General features: G+C 37.1%; 1 protein-coding gene across 1 annotated transcript in view; it reads left to right on the top strand.

Annotated features, from left to right (window-relative positions):
- The window catches only part of KIAA1328 (KIAA1328 ortholog), a 392043-nt gene that overhangs the window by 15576 nt on the left and 363664 nt on the right, over window positions 1-12803 (top strand). The window lies entirely within an intron of this gene.

The raw sequence follows: 12803 nt of genomic DNA, 5'->3' as shown, positions 1-12803 counted from the left end.
GAAATGATTTATTATACAAAAGACAACTCTTATTGAACACAGAAAATTGCAAATATATTTTGATGACTTAATATCTTTGATCTTATGGTAGCAAAGAGTTTTGGAAAAAAGACATTCTGTGATGCCAGAATCCTCCCAAAAAGGTTTAAAAAGAAGCATCAAAAGCAAACTACTTTCCAATTTACATTTTCTTATTTACTTAACTTTCCCAATTGTTTGATGCAAATATTTATAGCAGTCATCTACTGAGGGAAGTTTTAGAAACTACTGTTGAAGTAGGTTGATGTTGTTGGAATCAGAGGCGTAGCAGTTACCTTTGATTTTTTCTTCAGCATCTGAAGAAAAAATATTTCACTCATAAGAATATCTATTGATGCCTTGCTAACTCCTAATGCTTTTCAATTAATGGATTTTGAATTTTGATACTTAGCTGTTTGGGAGTACTATTCCAGTTTATTAATGATGTATATGAGGCACATCTACTTTGTATGTGTAATTCTTTGTCAAATATACATGCCCAGTTTTGGGGGTCTTAAAAAGTACTTAATAAATGAAATTATCTATAGAGAAATGGATGAATATAAATTGTAAAAGTTAGATTTATGGAGAGACCATACCTAAAAGTTGATAAAATAGTACTACTTTTTATCATTGAATTGCAAATAAAGATAACAATGTTAGGTATGTTTTGAACATATTTTGTGTTGAAGCCTTAACGTAAAGTTTGTAGAGGTTTTTAAAAAGACTGAAGTTAAAAAATTACCTTACTCTAAGTCACAGACTCATGGTTATCAAAGATGACTATAAAAAAGTGATGTTTTGGGAGCCAGAATATAGGGTGTGAGAATTCAAAGTACACGCCTTAGTCTGAATTTGATACGCTACCTGAGATAAGTAGTAATCTCTTTCATTAGAATTCTTTGGCTGTGCTATTTTCTAAAGTAGAGTTTTCATTAATTTCAGTGTTCTTTTATTGGGAAAACATTTCATTGTTATCCTCAGTATTTGAAGATGATGTTCATGTGAGGCTATTACTACATAATAAGTCCTTTGATGAGGAGTTATTAAATATGTTTTGATGGTATTGAAAAGCTATTGCTATTTGTTTGACTCTGTTTGTTAATGGTCCTAAGTTGCCATTATTGTCCTGCTGACCCATTTCATTTGAGCTGCCAAGCTTGGAGAATACCTGAAATATTAGAGCATGTCATTTTGGTATTTAATAACCCTCTACTTCCTACAAAATATGCTAGGTTTTCTTTTTTTGTAATTTCTTTATAGAAGGTCAGTGTGTTAGTACAAGGTCAGTATTAGTAAAAATCTGCTTATATACTGCTAAAGAACCCCGTTATTACTATATTTACTATTAATATACAAGTATATGGGAATAATGTGTTCTTGATTTCTTAAAATTTGCTGAGTTTCCTCTATTGGATATTTCAGTCTACTTTGTCTACTTTTGTCTACTCATACTTTGAAACTGTTTTCTTTGCAAGACTGTTTGATTGACGTGGGAATGCAGAGAACAGAATCTCATATAAAGCAGTGGCAACAAAACATTCCCAGTTTTTATGTTCTTTTCCCTCTGAATTTTCAATCTGGTTTGAAATAGTTAAGTATACTTACGTCTCTTTTATCTTAAAAAAACACATGAAAAAATGCTCATCATCACTGGCCATCAGAGAAATGCAAATCAAAACCACAGTGAGATACCATCTCACACCAGTTAGAATGGCCATCATTAAAAAGTCAGGAAACAACAGGTGCTGGAGAGGATGTGGAGAAATAGGAACACTTTTACACTGTTGGTGGGACTGTAAAGTAGTTCAACCATTGTGGAAGTCAGTGTGGCGATTCCTCAGGGATCTAGAACTAGAAATACCATTTGACCCAGCCATCCCATTACTGGGTATATACCCAAAGGACTATAAATCATGCTGCTATACAGACACATGCACAAATATGTTTATTGCGGCACTATTCACAATAGCAAAGAGTTGGAACCAACCCAAATGTCCAATAGCGATAGACTGGATTAAGAAAATGTGGCACATATACACCATGGAATACTATGCAGCCATAAAAAATGTTGAGTTCATGTCCTTTGTAGGGACATGGATGAAACTGGAAACCATCATTCTCAGTAAACTATCGCAAGGACAAAAAACCAAACACCGCATGTTCTCACTCATAGGTGGGAATTGAACAATGAACCTTGAGAACACATGGACACAGGAAGGGGAACATCACACTCCGGGGACTGTTGTGGGGTGGGGGGAGGGGGGGAGGGACAGCATTAGGAGATATACCTAATGCTAAATGACGAGTTAATGGGTGCAGCGCACCAACATGGCACATGGATACATATGTAACAAACTTGCACATTGTGCACATGTACCCTATTACTTAAAGTATAATAATAATAATAAAAACAAACAAACAAAAAAAACCAATTCAGTAATCCAGGTCTCAAGTGCCTATCTATCATGCTGCTACTTTGATATTTCACTATATAATGGTTAAACAGCGACTCAGTCTGATTTGTGTTTCTTAGAAGTCAAAATCGGACCTCTGTTCAGTAATTCATGGGCAATAATTTTCAAATAAATAGTATGATCAGTGTTTAAAAAAAAAATGCTCCTTTCACTATATATTTCCCTCTAGTCACTACCTTCTTTGCATTACAAGACATAACCTTTTTTCTAGAAAGAATAGTCTATATTATTTTCTATTCTGTTGCATTTTATTTTTTTATCAAGCATACTTGCTTGCTTATCAATCTGTTTATTTATAAATATGTCAAAGTGCAATTTGCATGCAATAACATGAACCAATTTTTAAGTGTAGATTTCAATGAGTTTTGACAAATGTAAGATATACAAGATTTCCTATTCATGATATACAGCATTTATGTTACTCCAAATAGTTTCCTCTAGACCTTTTACAGTCTGTTTCCCCTTTCTCCCCCATCCCAGGCAACCATTAATATAGTTTCCATTATTATAGTTCAGTTTTACATATTCTGGTACACCATATAAATGGCCACACGGTATATACTCTTTTACTGTCTTTTTTCCCTCTACCTAATGGTTTGGATGGGGGGTGGTAAAATACACCTAACATAAAATTTACCATCATAACCATTTTTAAGTGTACAGTTCAATGGCATTAAGTACATTCACAGTGCTATGCAACCATCTCTACCATCCATCTCCAGTACTTTTTTTTATCACAAACTGAAACTGTACCCATTCAATAATAACTCCTCATTCTCCTTTCCCTCTTGCCCCTAGTAATCACTTTTCTGTGGGTCTCTATAAATTTGACTAATCTATGTCACTCATATAAGTGAAATCATACAATATTTGACCTCTGTATCTGGGTTATTTTACAGCGTAATGTTTTTAGTTATTTTCAAGTTGTTGTGTATGAGTACTCATTTTTTATTGTTGAATAGTATTTCATCATAGGCCCATACTTTAATTTGTTTATCTCTTCTTCTATTAATGGGCGTTTGGGTTCTTCAGGTTTTTGCCTTTTATGAATGAAGCTTCCATAAACATTCATTCACAAGTTTTTGCATGAACATAATTATTTTTCTTCAGTAAATGTTCAATTATATGTTGTTTGTCTATAACTTTATAAGAAACTTCCAAACCGCTTCCCAATGTGATTGTGCCATTTCACATTTCCACTAGCAACTTATGTGAGTTCCATTATTCTGTATACTCACCAACTCTTGGTATTGTCATTTCTTTAAATTTTAGCCCTTCTAATGAGTGTAGTGGTTTCTCCTTGTAGAAACAATTAGTGTTTCCCGGTGACTAATGTGATCATTAGTGTGATAATCACATTATAGTAACATGACTAATGTGTCATTCTTCCTTAGTGAAGTGTCTGTCAAATCTTTTTCCCCTTCTTTTACCCATCACGTTCTCTTCTTAATATTGAGGTATTAGAGTTCTTTATATATTCTGTATATGAGTTGTCAAATATGCGTTTTATTCTCAGTCTGCAGCTTCCTTTATAATTAACTTAATGTTTTCTTTTGATGAAATTTTGGATCTTGACAAAGTTCAGTTTATCACCTTTTTCCTTTTGTGGTCCAGGTTTTTAGTGCTCTATATATGAAATCCTGCCCATCACAAATTGCAAAGGTTTTTTTTCTACGTTAGAAAAGACTTCCTACAGAATTACCTTAGCCTCCTTGTCAAACTGAATTGAACATATATGCATGGTTTATTTCTAGACTCTTTGTTTCATTCACTGATGTATATGTCTGTCCTTATGCCAACACTGCACTGACTTGATTAATTTTATATTGTCTTAAAATCAGGTAAATCCTTTAGCTTTGTTCTTATTTTTGAAAATTATTTTGACTCTTTGCGGTCTTTTGCATTTCACTGTAAATTTTAGAATCAGCTTGTCAATTTCTAAAGGAAAATTGTTTCCTGGAATTTTGGATGAAGTGTATTGGACATACAGATCAATTTGAAGAAAACTAACATTATTGAGTCTTTCCATTTACAAAAAGTTATCTATTATGTATTTAAATTTTCTTTAGTTTTTCTAGGCAGTAATATGTCATTTTCAGGTTATAGGTTTTGTTATATGTATCCTAAGTTTTTTATGGCTTTTATACTATTGTAAGTGGTGTTATCAAAAATTTTATTATACATTCAATATTCAATTTTTTGATTGCTCATTTGAAAAATAGATTTTTTTTAACATATATTGGCTTGGTATCCTTCAACCTTTTAAAATTTGCTTGTTACAGTCGTTTTTTGGTAGAATCCTTTGGATTTTGCGCTTAAAGATGTCATCTACAAATAAAAACAGTTTTGCTTTTTTCCTTTCCAATCAATAGATGCTTTTTTTTTTTTTTTTTTTTGGCTCTTTTGCATTGGGTAGTACTACCAGTGCAATGTTGAATGAAAGTGGTGAGTGGACATCTTTGCCTTTTCTTATTCTTGATCTTTTTTTTTTTCCTCGTAGTTTTTTTTTTTTCATTATACTTTAGGTTTTAGGGTACATGTGCACAATGTGCAGGTTTGTTACATATGTATCCATGTGCCATGTTGATTTCCTGCACCCATTAACTCGTCATTTAGCATTAGGTATAACTCCTAATGCTGTCCCTCCCCCCTCCCCCAACCCCACAACAGTCCCTAGAGTGTGATGTTCCCCTTCCTGTGTCCATGAGTTCTCATCGTTCAATTCCCACCTATGAGTGAGAACATGCGGTGTTTGGTTTTTTGTCCTTGCGATAGTTTACTAAGAATGATGTTTTCCAGTTTCATCCATGTCCCTACAAAGGACATGAACTCATCATTTTTTATGGCTGCATAGTATTCCATGGTGTATATGTGCCACATTTTCTTAATCCAGTCTATCGTTGTTGGACATTTGGGTTGGTTTCAACTCTTTGCTATTGTGAATAGGGCCGCAATAAACATACGTGTGCATGTGTCTTTATAGCAGCATGATTTATAGTCCTTTGGGTATATACCCAGTAATGGGATGGCTGGGTCAAATGGTATTTCTAGTTCTAGATCCCTGAGGAATCGCCACACTGACTTCCACAATGGTTGAACTACTTTACAGTCCCACCAACAGTGTAAAAGTGTTCCTATTTCTCCACTTCCTCTCCAGCACCTGTTGTTTCCTGATTTTTTAATGATCGCCATTCTAACTGGTGTGAGATGGTATCTCACTGTGGTTTTGATTTGCATTTCTCTAATGGCCAGTGATGATGAGCATTTCTTCATGTGTTTTCTGGCTGCATAAATGTCTTCTTTTGAGAAGTGTCTGTTCATGTCCTTTGTCCACTTTTTGATGGGGTTGTTTGTTTTTTTTCTTGTAAATTTGTTTGAGTTCATTGTAGATTCTGGATATTAGCCCTTTGTCAGATGAGTAGATTGCAAAAATTTTCTCCCATTCTGTAGGTTGCCTGTTCACTCTGATGGTAGTTTCTTTTGCTGTGCAGAAGCTCTTTAGTTTAATTAGATCCCATTTGTCAATTTTGGCTTTTGTTGCCATTGCTTTTGGTGTTTTAGACATGAAGTCCTTGCCCACGCCTATGTCCTGAATGGTATTGCCTAGGTTTTCTTGTAGGATTTTAATGGTTTTAGGTCTAACATTTAAGTCTTTAATCCATCTTGAATTAATTTTTGTATAAGGTGTAAGGAAGGGATCCAGTTTCAGCTTTCTACATATGGCTAGCCAGTTTTCCCAGCACCATTTATTAAATAGGGAATCCTTTCCCCATTTCTTGTTTTTGTCAGGTTTGTCGAAAATCAGATGGTTGTAGATATGCGGCATCATTTCTGAAGGCTCTGTTCTGTTCCATTGATCTATGTCTCTGTTGTGGTACCAGTACCATGCTTTTTTGGTTACTGTAGCGTTGTAGTATAGTTTGAAGTCAGGTAGCATGATGCCTCCAGCTTTGTTCTTTTGGCTTAGGATTGACTTGGTGATGTGGGCTCTTTTTTGATTCCATATGAACTTTAAAGTAGTTTTTGCCAACTCTGTGAAGAAAGTCATTGGTAGCTTGATGGGGATGGCATTGAATCTATAAATTACCTTGGGCAGTATGGCCATTTTCACGATATTGATTCCTCCAACCCATGAGCATGGAATGTTCTTCCATTTGTTTGTATCCTCTTTTATTTCATTGAGCAGTGGTTTGTAGTTCTCCTTGAAGAGGTCCTTCACATCCCTTGTAAGTTGGATTCCTAGGTATTTTATTCTCTTTGAAGCAATTGTGAATGGGAGTTCACTCATGATTTGGCTCTCTGTTTGTCTGTGATTGGTGTACAAGAATGCTTGTGATTTTTGTACATTGATTTTGTATCCTGAGACTTTGCTGAAGTTGCTAATCAGCTTAAGGAGATTTTGGGCTGAGACAATGGGGTTTTCTAGATATACAATCATGTCATCTGCAAACAGGGACAATTTGACTTCCTCTTTTCCTAATTGAATACCCTTTATTTCCTTTTCCTGCCTGATTGCTCTGGCCAGAACTTCCAGCACTATGTTGAATAGGAGTGGTGAGAGAGGGCATCCCTCTCTTGTGCCAGTTTTCAGAGGGAATGCTTCCAGTTTTTGCCCATTCAGTATGATATTGGCTGTGGGTTTGTCGTAGATAGCTCTTATTATTTTGAGATACGTCCCATCAATACCTAATTTATTGAGAGTTTTTAGCATGAAACGTTGTTGAATTTTGTCAAAGGCCTTTTCTGCATCTATTGAGATAATCATGTGGTTTTTGTCTTTGGTTCTGTTTATATGCTGGATTACATTTATTGATTTGCGTATGTTGAACCAGCCTTGCATCCCAGGCATGAAGCCCACTTGATTATGGTGGATAAGCTTTTTGATGTGCTGCTGGGTTCGGTTTGCCAGTATTTTATTGAGGATTTTTGCATCAATGTTCATCAAGGATATTGGTCTGAAATTCTCTTTTTTGATTATGTCTCTGCCAGGCTTTGGTATCAGGACGATGCTGGCTTCATAAAATGTGTTAGGGAGGATTACCTCTTTTTCTATGGATTGGAATAGTTTCAGAAGGAATGGTACCAGTTCCTCCTTGTACCTCTGGTAGAATTCGGCTGTGAATCCATCAGGTCCTGGACTCTTTTTGGTTGGAAAGCTATTGATCATTGCCACAATTTCAGAACCTGTTATTGGTCTATTCAGAGATTCAACTTCTTCCTGATTTAGTCTTGGGAGGGTGTATTTGTCGAGGAATTTATCCATTTCTTCTAGATTTTCTAGTTTATTTGCATAGAGGTGTTTGTAGTATTCTCTGATGTAGATTGTATTTCTGTGGGATCGGTGGTGATATCCCCTTTTTCATTTTTTATTGCATCTATTTGATTCTTCTCTCTTTTCTTCTTTATTAGTCTTGCTAGTGGTCTATCAATTTTGTTGATCTTTTCAAAAAACCAGCTCCTGGATTCATTAATTTTTTGAAGGGTTTTTTGTGTCTCTATTTCCTTCAGTTCTGCTCTGATTTTAGTTATTTCTAGCCTTCTGCTAGCTTTTGAAAGTGTTTGCTCTTGCTTTTCTAGTTCTCTTAATTGTGATGTTAGGGTGTCAGTTTTGGATCTTTCCTGCTTTCTCTTGTGGGCATTTAGTGCTATAAATTTCCCTCTACACACTGCTTTGAATGTGTCCCAGAGATTCTGGTATGTGGTGTCTTTGTTCTCGTTCGTTTCAAAGAACATCTTTATTTCAGCCTTCATTTCATTATGTACCCAATAGTCATTCAGGAGCAGGTTGTTCAGTTTCCATGTAGTTGAGCGGTTTTGACTGAGTTTCTTAATCCTGAGTTCTAGTTTGATTGCACTGTGGTCTGAGAGACAGTTTGTTATAATTTCTGTTCTTTTACATTTGCTGAGGAGAGCTTTACTTCCAACTATGTGGTCAATTTTGGAATAGGTGTGGTGTGGTGCTGAAAAAAATGTATAGTCTGTTGATTTGGGGTGGAGAGTTCTGTAGATGTCTATTAGGTCTGCTTGTTGCAGAGCTGAGTTCAATTCCTGGATATCCTTGTTAACTTTCTGTCTTGTTGATCTGTCTAATGTTGACAGTGGGGTGTTAAAATCTCCCATTGTTATTGTGTGGGAATTTAAGTCCCTTTGTAGGTCACTGAGGACTTGCTTTATGAACCTGGGTGCTCCTGTGTTGGGTGCATATATATTTAGGATAGTTAGCTCTTCTTGTTGAATTGATCCCTTTACCATTATGTAATGGCCTTCTTTGTCTCTTTTGATCTTTGTTGGTTTAAAGTCTATTTTATCAGAGACTAGGATTGCAACCCCTGCCTTTTTTTGTTATCCGTTTGCTTGATAGATCTTCCTCCATCCCTTTATTTTGAGTCTATGTGTGTCTCTGCACGTGAGATGGGTTTCCTGAATACAGCACACTGATGGGTCCTGACTCCTTATCCAGTTTGCCAGTCTGTGTCTTTTAATTGGAGCATTTAGCCCATTTACATTTAACGTTAATATTGTTATGTATGAATCTGATCCTGTCATTATGATGTTAGTTGGTTATTTTGCTCGTTAGTTGATGCAGTTTCTTCCTAGCCTCGATGGTCTTTACAATTTGGCATGTTTTTGCAGTGGCTGGTACCAGTTGTTCCTTTCCATGTTTAGTGCTTCCTTCAGGAGCTCTTTTAGGGCAGGCCTGGTGGTGACAAAATCACTCAGCGTTTGCTTGTCTGTAAAGTATTTTATTTCTCCTTCACTTATGAAGCTTAGTTTGGCTGGATATGAAATTCTGGGTAGAAAATTCTTTTCTTTAAGAATGTTGAATATTGGCCCCCACTCTCTTCTGGCTTGTAGAGTTTCTGCCCAGAGATCAGCTGTTAGGGGGGTGGAGCCAAGATGGCCAAATAGGAACAGCGTTGGTCTCCAACTCCCAGCCTGAGCAACACAGAAGACGGGTGATTTCTGCATTTCTGCTTGAGGTACCGGTTTCATCTCACTAGGGAGTGCCAAACAGTGGGTGCAGGACAGTCGGTGAAGCGCACTGTGCGCGAGCCGAGGCAGGGCGAGGCGTTGCCTCACTCGGGAAGCGCAAGGGGTCAGGGAGTTCCCTTTCCTAGTCAAAGAAAGGGGTAACAGAGGGCACCTGGAATATCTGGTCAGTCCCACCCTAATACTGCGCTTTTCCAACGGGCCTGGAACACGGCACACTAGGAGATTGTGTCCCGCACCTGGCTCGGAGGGTCCTATGCCCACGGAGTCTCGCTGATTGCTAGCACAGCAGTCTGAAATCAAGCTGCAAGGCAGCAGCAAGGCTGGGGGAGGGGCGCCTGCCATTGCCCAGGCTTGCTTAGGTAAACAAAGCAGCCAGGATGCTGGAACTGGGTGGAGCCCACCACAGCTCAAGGAGGCCTGCCTGCCTCTGTAGGCTCCACCTCTGGGGGCAGGGCACAGGCAAACAAAAAGTCAGCAGGAACCTCCACAGACTTAAATGTCCCTGTCTGACTGACAGCTTTGAAGAGAGTAGTGGTTCTCCCAGCACGCAGCTGGAGATCTGAGAACAGACAGACTGCCTCCTAAAGTGGGTCCCTCACCCCTGAGCAGCCTAACTGGGAGCCACCCCCTCAGTAGGGACAGACTGACACCTCACTCGGCCGGGTACTCCTCTGAGACAAAACTTCCAGAGGAACTATCAGACAGCTGAATTTGTGGTCTCACGAAAATCCACTGTACTGCAGCCACCGCTGCTGACACCCAGCCAAACAGGGTCTGGAGTGGACCTCTGGTAAACTCCAGCAGACCTGCAGCTGAGGGTCCTGTCTGGTAGAAGGAAAACTAACAAACAGAAAGGACATCCACACCAAAAACCCATCTGTACATCACCATCATCAAAGACCAAAAGTAGATAAAACCACAAAGATGGAGAAAAAACAGAGCAGAAAAACTGGAAACTCTAAAAAGCAGAGCACCTCGCCTCCTCCAAAGTAACGCAGTTCCTCACCAGCAACGGAACAAAGCTGGACGGAGGATGACTTTGACGAGTTGAGAGAAGAAGGCTTCAGACGATCAAACTACTCTGAGCTACGGGAGGAAATTCAAAACAATAGCAAAGAAGTTAAAAACTTTGAAAAAAAATTAGAAGAATGGATAACTAGAATAACCAATGGAGAGAAGGGCTTAAAGGAGCTGATGGAGCTGAAAGCCAAGTTTCGAGAACTACACGAAGATTGCAGAAGCCTTGGTAGCAGATGCGATCAACTGGAAGAAAGGGTATCGCTGATGGAAGATGAAATGAATGAAATGAAGCGAGAAGGGAAGTTTAGAGAAAAAAGAATAAAAAGAAATGAACAAAGCCTCCAAGAAATTTGGGACTATGTGAAAAGACCAAACCTACGTCTGATTGGTGTACCTGAAAATGACGGGGAGAATGGAACGAAGTTGGAAAACACTCTGCAAGATATTATCCAGGAGAACTTCCCCAATCTAGCAAGGCAGGCCAACATTCAGATTCAGGAAATAACAGAGAACGCCACAAAGATACTCCTCGAGAAGAGCAACTCCAAGACACATAATTGTCAGATTCACCAAAGTTGAAATGAAGGAAAAAATGTTAAGGGCAGCCAGAGAGAAAGGTCGGGTTACCCACAAAGGGAAGCCCATCAGACTAACAGCTGATCTGTTATTCTTGATCTTAACTCTTTCACCATTATGTACAATGTAAGCTGTAGATTTTTTAATAGATGTTCTTTATCAAATTGAGAAAATTTATTTTTGTTTCTAGTTTATTGAGAGTTTTTATCTTTAGTCATAAATTGGAGTAGAATTTGTCAATTTTTTTTATCTTTTATTGCTGAACATGTGATTTTTATTCTTTTTTCCATTAATGAGGTAAACTACATTGATTGATTTTTGAATGTTTAATTTACCTTGTGTTCCTGGCTTAAGCCTCATTTGGTCATGTTTTGTTTTTTATTTTTATTTTTACTCTGTTGAATTGATTACCTGTTATTTTGTTAAATATATTTGTGTCATCAGAAATATTTGTAGTTTTCATGAAATGTCTTAGTATATTTTAATTTAATTTTTAAAATTACAGTAAGATATACGTAAAATTTACTATTCTAACCAGTTTTTTAGTGTACAGTTCAGTAGTGGTAAGTACATTCACATTGTTGTGCAACCAATCTTCAGAACTTCTTTCATCTTCTGTGAAACGCAATGTCCGTTAGACAACTCCTTATTACTCCTCTCACCAGCCCCTGGTAACCACTGTTCTACTTTCTATAGCCATGAATTTTACCACATCACGTAAGTGAAAATAATATGTGTGTGTTTTTAATGTGGTAAAATACACATGACATAAATTGATCATTAGTGACATTTAGTATACTCATGGTGTTATATAACCATCACCATTTTCTAGTTCTAGAACATTTTCATAATCCCAAAGGAAACTATCTGTTCACCAGTTACTCCCCATTTTCTTGTTTCCCCGTGACTCTGGCAGCTTCTAATCCATTTTCTGTCTCTAAGGATTTGCTGACTGTGGTTATTCTATATAACTGGAATTATAGAATATGAGGCCTATTCTGTCCACCTTCTTTCTATTAGAATAATTTCAAGGTTGGCTGAGTAACAGTTCATTGTGTGGATATGCCACATTTTGTTTATCCATTCATACTTTGATGGACATTTGGGTTGTTTCCATCTTTTGGCTATTTAAACTACATGAATATTTGAGTACAAGTTTTGTTTGAGCATGTGTTTCAGTTATTTTGTATATACCCAGGAGCTGAATTGTCTAGTCTTATGGTAATTCCATGTTGAACTTTTTGAGGAAATGCCAAACTATTTTCTACAACAGCCAAACCATGTTACATTCCTATCAGTGTGTGAGGATTCTAGTTTCTCCACATTCTTGCCACCATTTTTTGGATTATAGCTATCCTAGTAGATACGCGGTGGTATCGTGTGGTTTTGATTTACATTTCCCAGGTGGCTAATGATGCTGAAAAATCTTTTCATGTGCTTTTTGGCCATTTGTATATATCCTCTTTGAAGAAATGTCTATTCAAATCTTTTGCCCATTTAAAACAAAATTGGGGTGTTTTTCTTTTTTGTTATTGTAACTGGATTTTTAGATATTCTGGATGATAGATCGTTATCAGATGTATGCTTTACAGATATTTCTTCCATTCTGTGGGTTGTCTTTTCACTTTCTCAGTGGTGTTCTTTGAAGTACAAAAGAAAAGGTAGAGAAATCTAATTATCTACCTTTTTTATTTTATTCATTTTGATGCTTTTGTAAAT

This window comes from Symphalangus syndactylus, chromosome 1 (assembly GCF_028878055.3).
Source record: "Symphalangus syndactylus isolate Jambi chromosome 1, NHGRI_mSymSyn1-v2.1_pri, whole genome shotgun sequence".
In the NCBI taxonomy this organism is placed as follows: domain Eukaryota; kingdom Metazoa; phylum Chordata; class Mammalia; order Primates; family Hylobatidae; genus Symphalangus; species Symphalangus syndactylus.
This window is presented reverse-complemented; position numbering and strand designations above follow the sequence as displayed.